The sequence below is a fragment of the Cupressus sempervirens genome, chromosome 10, assembly GCF_028749045.1.
Source record: "Cupressus sempervirens isolate cs-2001-9-10 chromosome 10, ASM2874904v1, whole genome shotgun sequence".
Lineage (NCBI taxonomy): Eukaryota > Viridiplantae > Streptophyta > Pinopsida > Cupressales > Cupressaceae > Cupressus > Cupressus sempervirens.
The window spans coordinates 681,746,536-681,762,674 of NC_143127.1; the positions used below are offsets into that span (position 1 = coordinate 681,746,536).

The 16,139-nt window shown below is 38.3% G+C and overlaps 1 protein-coding gene and 1 long non-coding RNA gene across 8 annotated transcripts in view; both read left to right on the top strand.

Moving 5' to 3' along the window:
* The window catches only part of LOC149535647 (CAAX amino terminal protease family protein), a 183,717-nt gene that overhangs the window by 92,160 nt on the left and 75,418 nt on the right, over window positions 1-16,139 (top strand). The gene's annotated exons all lie outside the window — the stretch shown is intronic.
* Window positions 12,126-13,811, top strand: LOC149535650 (uncharacterized). Of its 2 annotated transcripts, none has more exons than XR_016356751.1 (4): window positions 12,126-12,883; window positions 12,993-13,230; window positions 13,488-13,632; window positions 13,734-13,811. It is a non-coding gene; the product is annotated as an uncharacterized LOC149535650 (long non-coding RNA). The 2 variants fall into 2 exon arrangements; XR_016356752.1 differs by having other exon boundaries at window positions 13,488-13,617; window positions 13,734-13,810.

The window sequence follows — 16,139 nt, forward strand, 5'->3', positions numbered from 1 at the left end:
AAGAGAATGCTAGCAAAGAGGGATTCTGTCCTCCAAGCTCGATAATCAGATATCCAGCAACATAACATTAATCTTCATCCAAGCATACAAAAAAAAAGCTCTTCCATTTCTTTTATAGTGTTCTCACAAGAGCTCAATCATTCGTTTTCTCAATGTGGGATAAAACATAACTCCCTTTATGTACCTTATGTCTCCAATGTGTTATAAAAATAAAGGGAACTTTTTTAATTTAAATATTTTCCACAAACTATAGTCTATGCATTAATAAAGTTAAATATTTAAATTTAACTTTATAAAATGGCTTTATCAATGCATAACAAATCTTATCAATGATAAATAAGTCTTCCTGTCGATTTTAAACAATTACCATCGACATACCACTGTGACTGAATGTTCGGCCATGTCCAAGATGACTTACTATAAATAGTAAGTATGCCCAAAGTTGCCTCAGAACCCCTCAGAAAGACCTGCAACTGAAATTGTCTAGGCCAAATGGCCTCTAAGCCCCTTTAATGTCCTAGTTAGCCTACGGGACTGTGGGGAAATAGGCTAACGACAACATCATGCTATGAATGCTAGAAAGGGGACATTACAGTCCGCCCTTCCCAAAATTGCTTGTCCTCAAGCAATTTCAGCTCTGGATGCTGCAATATCTGCTCATTTTCCCAAGTAGCATCCTCGACAGGTAGGTTCCTCCACTTCACTAGATACTCCCTGATAGTCCTCCTGCGAAGCACCCTCTCCCTGGAGTCAAGTATGGCCTCGGGAACCAAGATAAGCTTTCCCTCATCATCAAGAGGTGGCAATACTATTGAAGGCACCACATTGTGACCCAATGCCTTCTTAAGGCGTGACACATGGAACACATTATGCACTTTACTGTTTGCAGGCAACTCCAACTCATAAGCTACTTCGCCCACTCTCTTGATTACTTTGAACGGTCCATAGTAGCGTGGTTTCAATTTCTCTGCTCCACTCTTCTTGAGAGAGGACTGTCTATACAGCTGTAACATGAGGTACACCATATCTCCCACCTCAAAAGACCTCTCAACCCTGTGCTGATCAGCATATTGCTTCTGCTGATTTTGTGCCTTTTGCAAATTTTTCTTCAAGGATCGCATAATGTCCTGACACTCCTGCAAAGTATCCTTGGCCTTAGGCACCCTGCTGTCCCCAAATAACAAATCCAAAAAATTAGGAGCATCATACCCGTATAGTGCCATAAAAGGGGACATTTGAATAGACATATGGAAAGAGGTATTATAGTAGTACTCCCCTAGATGTAGCCACTTCACCCAAGCCTTCTGCTCTCCTGCAATGTAGTTTCGAAGGTACCCCTCAACCCATTTGTTCACTATCTCTGTCTGCCCATCAGTTTGGGGGTGGTAGCTGGTACTCGGAGTGAGCTCTGTTCCACATAACCTGAAGAACTCCTGCCAAAAGTGGCTCATAAATCTGCTCTCTCTGTCACTGACTATGCTCTGTGGTATCCCATGTAGTCTGAATACCTCTCGAAAAAATAGTTCTGCTGTTTGTGCTGCTGAATATGTAGACGAAATTGCAAAGAAATGTGCAAATTTCATCAATCTGTCTACCACAACAAAGATACAATCTCGACCCTGTGCCTTGGGGAGGCCTGTGATAAAATCCATGGAAATGCTATCCCACTTCTTCTCTGGTATGGGTAGGGGCTGTAGTAAACCACCCGAAAAAGAATGTTCTTGTTTGTTCTGCTGACACACAGGGCATTCCCTAACAAACTGAAGCACCTCTGATTTGAGTCCTTTCCAAGTGAAGCGCTCTCTCACCTGCCGATATGTCTTAAAGAATCCGGGATGTCCTGCCATTGGTGAATCATGAAATGCCCTCAAAATCTTCTGCTTCATAGCAGACCCGGGTACTAAATAAATCCTTTCCTTGTAGATGATTAGATCATTTACGACAGTGTATCGACTATCTTGAATAGCTCCTCAATAATGCTAGATGCCCAACTATCCTTAGCATATTCTGCCAAGATCATCTCTCTCCAATCATCCATGACTATCCCAACAGCAAGCAAATGAGGCCTTCTAGATAAAGCATCTGCAACAATATTTTTCTTCCCTTTGACATAGGCTATGTCGAAATCATAGGCCTGTAATTTACTCACCCATTTCTGTTGCCTGTCATTAAGGTCCTTCTGTCCAAGGAAATGTTTCAAGCTATTATGATCTGTTTTTACTGTGAATCGGCTTCCCACTAAGTACTGCCTGAACTTAGCTAGCGCGTGCATGATTGCTAGCATCTCTTTGTCGTAGATGCTGTAGGTTCTCTCCACACCTCGTAATTTTCTACTCTCATATGCGATGGGATGTTTGTCTTGCATGAGAACAGCTCCTATGCCCTCTCCCGAGGCATCACACTACAGCTCAAAAGGCCTGGTGAAATCTGGAATGGCTAAAACAGGACATGTACTCATCAGCTCCTTAAACCTGTCAAAACAATCCTGAGCCCTCTCTGACCACTTGAAACTATCTTTCCGTGTCAAATCTGTAAGTGGTGCTGCTATCTGTGAAAATCCCTTCACAAATCTGCGGTAGAACCCACAAAGCCCGAGAAATCCCTTGAGTTGTGAAGTGTTCCTCGGTGGTGGCCAATCCAGAATGGCCCTGATCTTGTTTGGGTCAACCCGAACACTTCCTGCACTGATAATATGCCCTAGATAGAGCAACTCTGTCATCCCAAACTCACATTTACTCATCTTGGCATATAATGACTCCCTCTCTAGAATACTGAGCACTGTATCAATATGCTTCAAATGTTCCTCCCAAATATGGTTTTATACCAGTATATCATCAAAAAATATCAACACAAACTTCCTCAACTGATCTCTGAACACTCTATTCATATAGGACTAGAAAGTGGCAGGGGCATTTGTCAACCCAAAGGGCATGACTAAGAACTCAAAATGTCCATAGTGGCATCTAAAAGCTGTCTTCTCCACATCCACCTCTCTAACCCGTATCTGATGGTAGCCCGATCTCAAATCAATCTTGGAGAAGTAGCATGCACCATGCAATTCATCAATAAGCTCATCGATGCGCGGAATAGGGTATCGGTTCTTGATTGTCTTCTTGTTTGGCTCCCTATAATCAATGCACATCCTCATTGTACCATCCTTCTTCTTCACCAATACTACTGAAGAAGCGAAAGGACTTTTGCTTGGCCGTATGTGCCCCATGTCAATCAACTCCTTAATTGCCTTTTCTATTTCATCCTTATATCTCTTCAGATGGCGGTAAGGTGTGATGATAACTGGCTTAGCCCCTTCTTTTAATTCAATAACATGCTCGATTCCCCTACCTGGGGGTCTCCCTGGAGGTATCTCACCAAACACCTTAGTATGTTTGGTTATTATTTTTTGTACATCAGGTGGATACTCTTGTTTATGCTGCTCTGTCATCTCAGGCATTACTCTAAACTCTGCTGCCCACTGCACCTGATCATGTCTAAAGAAACTCTGCATCCGCTTGAGTGACACCACTCGAAGTCTCCCATCTGACAAACCTCTGAGCACTATCTTCTTACCATTTGCCTCAAACCTCATTTCCATTTTCTCAAGGTTAAATGTAAACTCTACCAGAGACTTCATCCAGTTCATCCCAAGCACCATATCCTGATCACCAATGTTGACCACAAAGAAATCTCCTGTCATGTCATAATCTCCCAAACGAAGCTGCAAGTTGGAGATTTTCTTGGTACATTCAATTTTGAAGCCATCAGCAACCATCACTTTAAATCCCCTATGCTCCTCTGTATGTAGCCCTCTGCGTGTCACAAACTTCTCATCAATGAAGTTATGTGTCGCCCCTGTATCAATGAGTGCCACAACTCTCTGTCCATCCAAGGTTCCCCTAACTCTGAAAGTGACGGCCTCTTGTATACTTGACAACTGAGCTATCGTGCTATCACCGCGTGCTTCCTCCTGTGAAGAACTATCATCATCTCCATCTGATTCGGATGACTGCTCTGAATCTCCATCTACTGACTCTTCGGCTGAAAAGTACTCCATCTGCTTAGCTTTTGCTTTCAATGGGCACTTATGTGACAAATCCCAAGGCTCCCTGCAATGAAAACAAAGCTTCTTCTTCCTGAGATCATTAAGTGTCTCATTGTCCAACCTCTTACTTTCCTCCTTAGTTGGCTAAACCTCTTTATGAAAAGGTTTCCTGTCCTTATCTTTCCTTGAAGGGAAACTCTTTGCCTGGAATTTATTTTTTGAAGATGAAGAGGAATCCATGTCACGAGCTTTCTTAATGGCTTCCTGCAAAGTGGGAGGGTTGAGAGCTTTAATCCACCCTCTCAACGGATCAGCTAACCCATCCATAAATAGAACTAGTATCCTCCGTTCAGATACATCTGTTACTAACACTACAAGTTTTTGAAACTCTGAAATGTATGTTTCCAATGATCCCCACTGTTTAAGCTGAGCTAACTCCTTGAAATGGAGTTCTGGATCCTTCCTATCAAAACGTTCAATCAGCCTCTCTGTAAACTCCACATATGAGGTAATGTGTGCATGTCCCATAGTGACCATACCATGATGCCACCACTCGTGTGCTAACCCATCCAGATGAATTGCTGCATACTTAATAGCTTCTTCCTCGGGCATAGGGTTCAATTGAAAGTATGTGTCAAGCTTTTGAACCCAAGCTCTTGCTGTAGACTTTCCTGAGCCATCATAATATGGTAACTCAAGTCTTCCTACTTTCTTCCTTAGCTTATAGCTCTGGTTCCTGTCATGTCCACGTGGCATATGTTTCATCCGCACATCCATATACTCCGTAAAGGTAATTGCAGCAGTAAAATTTGGCCCTCTGGCTTCCCAATCTCTCCTCAACTGGTCCTGTATATCAGTAATCTGGGGCTCTGGTACGAGCTGCTCTGGAGCTCTAGGAGGAAATGTAGGAATCATGGGCCTTGAACTCACTGTCCTAGCTCGCTGGGGTGCATGACCGAAATTGTTCCCAACTTGTTCATCTCCATTATGTGTCCCATCCTGATCATTTCCATTCTGATTGTTACCTTTCTGATTATTTCCTCCACCCATGTTAGCATTCAACCCCATTTGACGAGCCATCATCTGCATCATAAGATCCAATCTCTAATTCTGTTCCTATGCCCTTTGTTCTGCTACTCGCTGACCCTGTACCAAGGTCTCTAATAACTGTAAGAATCTTTCCTCTCCAGGCTCTGGACCGGCATTCCCGCCTCCACCTAATCTTGTATTCCTGTCATCTCGGTCACCCATATTGCTGTCTTGATCAAAGAATACCTCCGCTGTGTCTGTATGACTGGATTCTATACCCCCCTGTACGGATGAACTAGACCGTTTGCTTTGCAGGTCTGAACTCCTACTTTGTCTTGCTTTGGTATTGCGGAAATTATAAGGCCCCTGTCGCATGCTCAAACATAAATGCTCTGATTTTAGTGTTTTGACATTTCATCAAACACTTTCCCCTCTATCCGCCAGTTCCAAATTTCCTATAAGACCTTCACAAGATGGCATGACTTATAGCTCTGATACCACTGAAATATCCTCCCCTGATTTGAACTTTGACTTGCAGAAATTTAACTTAAGGAATATTGTCAAACACTTTGTATGCAAACTCATAAAGCTGATTTCCTCAATAAATTGCTTTCCAATGAGTAGATTTACGAACAACTATGAAGTGACATTAAAAATCATAACATTTTTACAAACACTTGGCACACATTCAATAGTATATGAAAAATCTGGAAACTTTTTCAATCTGCTAATAAAGGGTGATTTTTAAATGTAGATGTACACTTACAGCTGCCTTAAAGGCTGCAACAACTATTCAGACTTGTATTCAACAATTATTATGCAAAATATCAAAATTTGACAGAAGAAACCTGAAATTAGTTGCCGTAGTATTTTGCAGATGTAGTCGGCCAGCCCTCCAAACTTCTAATCAGTCGGAAAAACAAGTAAACTTGATACCAACACTGTTCACGCCGTATTGTAGCAAAATACTGTTCATGCGGTACTATAGCAATAACTAACTTCAGATCTGCACCTCAAACCCTTGCAAATTTCTTTATGCAAACGCCCCAAATGAAACCCAGTGTGTTTCTTGAAGTGAAAACACCCTTGATCCTCCTGACTGTGTCTTCCAACAGCGAAGAGAATGCTAGCAAAGAGGGATTCCGTCCTCCAAGCCCGATAATCAGATATCCAGCAACATAACATTAATCTTCATCCAAGCATACAAAAAAAAAGCTCTTCCATTTCTTTTATAGTGTTCTCACAAGAGCTCAATCCTTCGTTTTCTCAATGTGGGATAAAACATAACTCCCTTTATGTACCTTATGTCTCCAATGTGTTATAAAAATAAAGGGAACTCTTTTAATTTAAATATTTCCCACAAACTATAGTCTATGCATTAGTAAAGTTAAATATTTAAATTTAACTTTATAAAATGGCTTTATCAATGCATAACAAATCTTATCAATGATAAATAAGTCTTCCTGTCGATTTTAAACAATTACCATCGACATACCACTGTGACTGAATGTCCGGCCATGTCCAAGATGACTTACTATAAATAGTAAGTATGCCCATAGTTGCTTCAGAACCCCTCAGAAAGACCTGCAACTGAAACTGTCTAGGCCAAATGGCCTCTAAGCCCCTTTAATGTCCTAGTTAGCCTACGGGACTGTGGGGAAATAGGCTAATGACAACATCATGCTATGAATGCTAGAAAGGGGACATTACAATCAATCCGACAGAAGCTGCAACCTTAACACTCCCTCTTAGGTAGGGAGGATTTATAGAACACATTATGCTCTCAAGAATAAGAAGAGATATCATCGTAGTATGATATTCAATTCACTACGAGGCTAAATTTCTCACCTTTCATAACACACAATTGAAGCAATTTCCATAACTTTAAAAACACCACCTTAAGTGTGGTCTATATGGTGTCCGGCAAGATCCGGCCCAATGAACCATAACTAGTTGGTTATCATGGTGTCTGGCAAAATCCGGCTGAAAGAACGATGATAATAGGTCTACCATTTATAAGATCACCACCTTACAATGGTTACCTTCTGTTTGTTCGTTATCATGATTTCCAACACTCTGCGATAACAATTTAATGAAGTCTGTCACGATAATAGGTCTACCATTTATAAGATTGTCATCTTATAATGGTTACCTTCTGCTTATATATGTCCATGAAAGATCGTCACCTTTCATTACATATCATAACAACATCATGTATTGACTTACATGATATCCACCATGAACCACCATGAACCACCATAGCTGCTACTAGAGGGTGGAACAAGGATTTTCACCTCAAACTTCTCTCTTATAGAGAAGAGCACATTACAAGGAATTTCACTTAGAACTTCTCCTCATAGAGAAGATATCATCCACAAGGGATTGCATCTCAAAATTTCTCCTGTTGAACAATGATCCTGGGAAGTCAGGTCCTATAGTTACTTCGTCAGAAACTCTCTTCACCCAAGTATGCCTATCAAACTCATTGTGAATCTTAGATTAATCTTTTGATAAGTCAATACTTCCTCATGATGCACTCAAGAGTAGGCCCATCAAAATCATGCAGTCACACATGTATTTTTAGACTCCCTCTGAATATTAATCTTCTAAGCTCCTGTGTTGACTTTGAAGAAGTGCCATACTGTCTCTTAATGTAGAAGGATACTCATAATCTCAATCATTAAAGATATTCACTTCACTTTATCCTGATCATCAAATGACTAATGAATTCTCATCTACACAATATTTGATAGCATGTGTAAAGTACCAACCTTCTTTTCCCGCAAGAACATCCTCAAACGAGTACTTATCTGCCCATGAGGGTCATGGAACATCTCCTTACTAAAGATGATTCAAGTGGGAATGAAACATTGGTTATTATTCCCCCCATAATGTAAAATTTTCAGTTTTATATCTTTGAACACTTTTGCATCACATCAAATTTGACGACTTCTTTCTAAGTTCCAACTTGCTTTTTTCATCCAATGAAGCTCCAAACATTCATTAAGCTTAATAGTAGAAGCAAACATGCCCTTCCATTTTCTTAAACTCATCCATGATTCTTAAAATTTCTCACATTGCACACATATACTTTAGACTCCTTCTGAGTCCAAATCTCCCTCTTTTTCCTGCAGGAACACTCAGAGGAAAAGATCAAGGCAAATAGCTTTTATAATTCTATAATAAAATAGGAGAGAGAGACTGATATAATTCTCAAGAATAATATTTTTCATCAATCCAATATAAGATAGATGAATATCTAATTTAAAAATTACTAATACTTATTATTCTTTTACAAATTCTCACACACACACGCATATAGTTATCATATACTAATATATATAAATGTGAAGAAGAGAACTTAACATAATATATCTTATTACTTTTACCTTAATGGAATCAGGGGGATTGGTATCTTAACCATCTTAAAACACTTATACCAATATAATAACAATAAAATACGTAAATTACTTTATAATATTTGGAATTAACCTTACCTCCCCTTACCTTGAAGGCGGTCTATTTGTACTCCCACATAATACAGACTGAATCACGGGTGGTAGAACTTGGATTACGTGTCTTAGCTATTTTCATGCCCTTTCACCGCTTGGAAAGTGGATTGGCATTGAGTGTCCGATCCATGAGAATATCGAATTTGCATATCAATCTGTCAGGCAGCAAGAATCCTAACCCCATCATACACGTGCTTCAAGACGACATTGCTTTTCCAAGATTTATCGTAGATGCTATTGCTTGGAGACTTGGGCGAGTTGACTGTCAAGTCATTCATAGCATAGGAGATTTGCACCAATTCTCGATATAATACGTATTGTTTCCCTACTTCATTGATCTGCTTCACAATCCCCCTTTTTTTTTAACAATTTCTTTATAGATATTCTTCTCTCTCAGTTTTAATCAGTCTTAACACGTATCTTCAAATGACATAATTTTGTTGCTGCACGATATGTTTGATTTCTGACATGCCTTTATCTTATGTGGCTATCACTGCCCAAAACCTTACGCCATGTGCAATATATATCATCTGCGATTATCTAGAGATGTCCATTATTATCACTGCTTTTGTGCACACCATATTCCTTTATCGTTGAGAAAGGAAACTTTAATTTGTACTATAATTGCTGGTAATAATCGAAGATGGCTTATCATTTATTATAAACCTCCACTGCTGTACTCTATCAGGATATTACTTTTGAGTCTTGTGCGACTTCCTGTTAGCTTGGCTTCTTCAGATCATATCTTTAACATTATATAGGAAGTTTCCTTGAATATCCATTCCACGTCATTGCAATTTGGATTACTATGTCCTCTATTTTTAGCATTGTCCGAACCAGGTATATCCATTGTTGTGAGCTTCGTCTTGGCTTTGTTGTTTCAACAGCAAATAATGAGGGTAACATCCTCAAGTTAGTCATTATCGATTGATGCCATCGGCAACCATACTTAGGGAGATTGATACACATAATGAGTTCATAAAGAAAAAAACTTATACTCCAAAGAGAATCACAAGGATTATTTCTTCCTCTACTATATTTTCATTATTCTGTACCTTTGATATTTTCTACATTTACAACCTACTCTAATACCATGCTAAGTAACATGAGTCGTTTTCTGTAGATGTACTAACATTGCCAATGTGATTGATGTCTTCCAAATGCAGCTTTGAGGACTCATAAATATGAGAGGAGGAGGCATGTCTCATGAAGAGACATGTCTCTATAGTTAATCATCATTAGTTAATATATTAATAACATAAATAACCATATGTATAACTCATCTTTAACCATATATGTAATATATTATAATATATTATTATATTATTATATAATAATACATAATGTATAATTTATATAATATATACTATATTACATATATAATATATATAAGATATTTATCTTAAAGACGATTTACCATCAACAAGGTATCTCATGATAAAATCAATCCGACAGAAGCTGCAACCTTAACAATTGACACTTTGTTTTAGCTTTACTTTGCACTTGGTTTAAAGTTTTGAAGTGACAAGAGGCTAATTAGGCAAGCAATTTTCTACCAAGTTCTCTAAACCTTTATAGACCTAGGGTTTGGAAGGAAAACATAAAATTGGGGTCTACATTTTCTGGTCAAAAACTTTGATCTCTTGGAATTTGATAGGCCCAAGTACGCCCTGTAAGATTATGGAAGTTTCAAACTTGCCCAAATAGTTGGCCGTTTTTGGCAGGAAGCCCTAGCTTGGCATTTCCCACGTGACAGGCATATTGGAGTAAAACAAAGTTGTCTTGTTTGGTGAAGATGAATTGTTGAAGGGTTTCAAATGTGTTGGAAGGGTTGTCCAGGAGGTGTTCTAACTTTCCAAGGTGTTGGGAGTATTGGGTTGCAAAAAGGAAACATCCATTTGCTATGATAACAACAAACTGAGCAAATAACCTGATAGTCCTGATTGGTAGGTATTGAAGCAAAGGTGAGCAGATGGATTGATCCAATTCTGATTTTGAGATATTGTATGAAGGGTCGAAAAGGGTGTTAGAATTTGGTTTCAGTTTGTGGAGATCTGTCTAGAGACAAATTTGGTAGTCAAAAAACCTATTAGGTCATCCTAATTGGGCTATAAGGCCTAATTGAAACAAACTAAAGAAATTGGGTAATAAGGAACATTTGGGACCTTAAAACCTACTGAATTGGTGATCTTTTGACATAGTCTACATCCAATGGATGATGGAAAGCTTGAGTGACTTTGCATTCAGAACTCCATATTGTAAACCAATCCAACTAAGGGAATTATGGTGAGTGAAGACACAAGATTTGTGAATGTTAGGCCAAGGTCTTAGAAGGTAATAGTGACCCAGAAAGGTTGTAAAGATTATGTGCAAGGAAGTAAGAAAGGGTATCCAAGCAAGAAAGAACTTTAGGTCAGTTATTGGGTAAATTGAACCTATAAAGACTAGATAGAAACAAAGAGATATTGTGGGTAAAGGAATATCCATCCTAATCTAACCTCCTCATCATAGTTTTGGCACGAAGAATAGGATCAAACCTATTAATTACAAGTTACATTCATATAGGTCTTGCCCAATACAATAGGACTTGCCCAATTACATAATTGCAGGTTACATGAATCACACAAATAGGGCTAGACCCAATTAAGGATTGAAATGAAAAAGTTTATTAATAACATGGCTAAAGCTAACAAGCCAATTAGGTTAGGTAAACTAGGTCAATGGTAGAAGGGATCCAACCTAGACACATTAACACTCTTTGTTAGCTAGGGAGGATTCCTTTAATGTATGAGTTACATAGTGACAACCATAATTGGCATAATCACCGAAAAATCGATGAGTTTCTACAGATCACCGAGATTTTTTATAAATTGCCAAGTTTTTGGAGCTAGAGATGTTTTGCCAAATAAATTCATGACTTGGCTAGCGAAAAAGTTGAGTTTTTGTTGATTAATTGTAGATTAATCGCTGAGTTTAAAAGCTCCACAATTACTTGCAAACGAGAGTGCTCAAGTTTTCCCAACCATGTTAAAGGACAAAAACGTTGTTTTATGTTTACCGGTTTGTGTTTCAGCATTTGGAGGCTTTAGTAGTGGAGACAAAAAGGGTTTGAAGTAATTGTTAGGTAATTGCAAGCTATTGAAGACGGATTTGAGTGGATTTCAAGAGGATTTTGACCAGTTTTAGAAGAAAAATCTCTTTCCCAAGTAGTTTTGTTCAGTTTGTTTTTATACTTTAAAACAATGTTCTGTTGTTTTTTTTTGCGTGTAAATGAATTTAAATTCATTCCTAAATAGTTAGAAATCATTTTGAATCATCTGAAAGCATTTCATTTATTTCAACTCTATGTTTGACAATTTCTTTTGAATCTATTGCCATTTTTTTGAAGACTGTATTTTTTTAAGAAAAGAAAACTCTAGCAATTTGTGTAATTAATGTTTAACTTTGAATGATGTCTAAAAATAGTCAAACTAATTTACCTAGTTTCTATTTCTATGTTCTAACTTTGTTTAATTATTTTTATATAAATTTTAATTTGTGTTTTAAATCCATGTGTAGGGCAGGGTTAAGCATGGTAAGTGTAGAGGAAGAGTGAGCACAAACACCATGCTCATTTGGATGCATAGGCACTTGGCCTAGAAATGCAAGAGATAAGGCATGGTGGTATGCTTATGAAGCTCCAAATGATGTTGGGAAGGTTATATGCATTCAATGTGTAAAAATTATTTGTGGAGGCATAAAACCATTTTAAATACCACTTTGCAAGCATAAAGAAACATGATTCAACTTTGTGTTGCAAGGTTACTGAAGAAATAAAAAGATTCATTAATGCCTTACTTGCAGCTGCAGAAGAGAAAAAATTGAATAGGGAGGGGGAAATTAGCTACAAGAGTAGCCATAGCTGAATCTCGCGAAGCTGCTATTGATGTTGAAGAAGAAGAAGCAACACTCAAGAACATAGTGGTATCTCTTCGTGGTCCGAGGATCTACAAACAAAGTGCTTCTTTTGACGCTTCCACTCTCTCTTATACAACACCCAGTTCTTCATTAGCATTAGCATCAACATCAGGGATAGGGAGCTATTTTGTGCCTAGGAACACAGCTGGAGCACAACCATCATTAGAGTTCACTAGATGGAACAAGGAGGCGCATAAGAAAACTGATATTGCATGTGTTGGTTTTTGGTTTTTCAACAATCTCTCAATGAATGTGGTTGATTGTCCATATTGGCTGAATTAGGTGACCACATTGACAATTCAGTTTAAGGGTACAAAGCCACTTCGCACAAGGATTTGAGTGGAAGGTTAGTAATTGTAAATAATTGAAATCCACTTGAGTTCATTTTTTATATTTTTAATTTTAATTTTAATTTCCTATTTATTACTAACACTTGATTTCACTTTAATTTGTAGGTTGCTTGACAATGCGGTTGATAGGGCAAGAGCAATGGTGGAAGAGCAAAAAAAAGAGTAGAAGAATTATGGTTGCACCATTTTATCTAATGGGTGGACAGATGGAAGAAGTAGAACCATTATTAATTTCTCGGTTGCTTGCAAAGTTGATGTGGTGTTTTGGAAATCTATTGATGCCTTCAATAAAGTGAAAAATGCACACACATTGGATTTAATGTTGGAGAATGTTGTCATGGAGGTGAGAAAAAAGAATGTGGTGCAAATCATCATAGATAATGCGGCAACATATGTGGCAGCATTTAATTTTAATTTTTTATATTCAATATGAATCATGAATCTAATTCTATGGCATTATTCAATTTAGCTTTGATGTAAAATATGGAAAGTTTGCAATTAATTGTTGACTTTTTACTTAGATGTTATGTAGAATCCTCCAAGAGAAGAAACTGACACTTTTTTGGTCACCTTGTACAACACATGTATTTGACCTTTTAGAGGACACAAAAAAACTTGATTGGGTGAGTTCAGCTGTGGAAGATGCAAGGCGAGTCACCAAGTTTATCTATAATCACTTATGGTTTCTAAGTTTGATGAGAAGGATCACTAAAGACAAAGATTTGGTGAGGTCTGTTATCACAAGGTTTGCAGCAGTGTTCTTTACGTTGCAAAGTATTATCGACACAATTTTGCCTCTAAAACAAATGTTTGTATGTCTTGATTGGGTTGCTTCACCTTACGCAGAAAAACCTAAAGGAGAGGCTGTGGCACAGATAGTCTTTGATGAATGTTTTTTTTAAAAGGCTGCTGAGATTGTGAAGGTAACTTCAAGAATCAAAACATTAAGTTTTTAGTTGATTCAAGTTTCATTATTAATTTGTAACTTACTATGTTAATAACTAATTTGTATTTTTCAAATTTAAATTGTAAATCTCTAAGCCCTTAGTTAGATTCTTGCACATATGTGATAGGCAACAATCCCCAATGAGATGCCATTATGAGGCCATTGATAAGGCCAAAGAGGCTGCTAGAAATTTATGCCATGGGAAAATCTCAAATTTGGTCCAACATGCTCCACCAACCCATTCATGTAGCAGGCTACTTCCTTAACTCCCGTTTCAGATACTATGATTCTCCTTGAGATTTTACTAAGACTTCATTTTACTTTAATTTTTAAGGTTGTGTACTAAGACTTGACTTCATTTTTTATTTGTTTTAGGCATGATGATTCCTATTCAAATCCTAATGGAGAGGTCATGGGGGGTCTCTCTAGACAGATTGAAAGGATGATCCGACGAAGCAGAGAGAGATCTTGTTGTGATTGAGCAACAAGTCTATGTGGAATTATGGGATAATTTGTTCTCTTCTATGCTAGCAAAGAGAGCAAGAGGCACTCAAGCCCCAAGTAAATTGTTAAAGTTCAAACTTTTAAACAGTTGCAAATTAGTAAGCTATGTTTTTTGATTATCTTTTTTGATTGCTTTATAACTTATTGTATTTTGTTTTGTAGATGTTTGGTGGGCAACTTGGGGCGGCAATACCCCCACTTTAAAGAATTTTGCTCTAAAAATCTTGTGCCAGCCTTGTAGCACATCCCATTTTGAGCTTGATTGGAGCTTAGTTGAGTCCATACACACAAAGAAAAGAAAAGGTTGACTCAAAAGGACTCAGTGACGTTTTATGTGTAATATAATCTTAAGTTGCGCATGAAAAGAGTACACTATTCAATACCGGGTCCACTTGATCTGGATGATACAGATCCTTATTCTGATTGGATGACACAAGAACCAGGTCCATTGTTTTCAGTAGATGAGATCGCTGATTTGGAGAGGTAGGCCATGGAGGAGGGGGTTGGAATGGATTTCACAATGGATGACATTGAGAACGAGGACGATGAGGATTCAAACAAGGAGTCATTACCAATGCCACATATTGGAGGAGATACATCCACTTTTAGGACAAATATCGAGTTAGTAGGGATGCCGAGTGAGGAGGTGCAACCACAAACTTCACAGTCACACCCCCTCCTAGTGTGGGGCTCCTCTTTGAGGCCTAGAATCCCTCTCATTTTTGCTAGTAGAGATGGGAAGAGGAAGATGTGATTGTATTGATGTATTTACTATTTACTTCTAGTTTGATAGAAACTATTGACTATTTTGCTTCCTACCATCAACATTTCGCATGAGAATGAGATTTTCTACCCACTATGTATTTATATATATCTACACTCTACTTGTTTCTTTTGTGTTCTCTTTAATCAACTCATTACATGCATGTGCTCATTGAATTTTGCAAAAAAAAAAACAAACATTTTAAATTAAATTTGAGTTGTTTTTTAGGTTCCCAAGTTTTTTCGGAAAATTGGCTGATTTTTTCCCGAATAATTTTTTTAGGGCTTATCAAGTTACTGAGTGAGATTTTTTCAACTATGGTGACAACTATCATGGCTACTCCCATGAAAATGCAAGTGAACATAACTACCATGGCTACTCCCATGAGAATGCAAGTGAACATAACCAACATGGCTACTCCCATGAGAATGCAAGTGACCATAACCAGCATGGCTACTCCCATGAAAATGCATCCATCATGGTTACTTCCATTAATGGAAACACAAGTGCTCATTGTAGAAATGTGATGACGTTCACAATGGATACTTCGAGAGGGTAAATAAACAAAAGTTTTACATCATGGAATTTCTTACATGACATCCACCATGCTTACTCGTAGAAGGTGGATTCACCATGCCTACTCGTAGAGGTTGGAATGAGGGCTTTCATCTCAGATTTCTCCTAGAGAAGAAGCATCTCCGCCACGCTGACTTACAGAGGGTGGATCCAACATACCTATCGACAGAGGGTGGAACAAGGGGTTTCACCTCATATTCTCCCTGAGAAGAATGCACCTCCACCATGCCTACTCGTAGAGGGTGGCTCCATCATACCTACTTGTAGAGGGTGGAACGAGGGCTTTCACTTCTAAATTCCTCCAGAGAAGAATGCACCTTCACCATTCCTACTTATAGAGGGTGGATCTACCATACCTACTTGTAGAGGGTGGAACAAGGGCTTTTCACCTCAGATTTCTCCTAGAAAAGAGTGCATATGCACCATGCCTACTAGAAAATGGTGGATCGACAACATACCCATT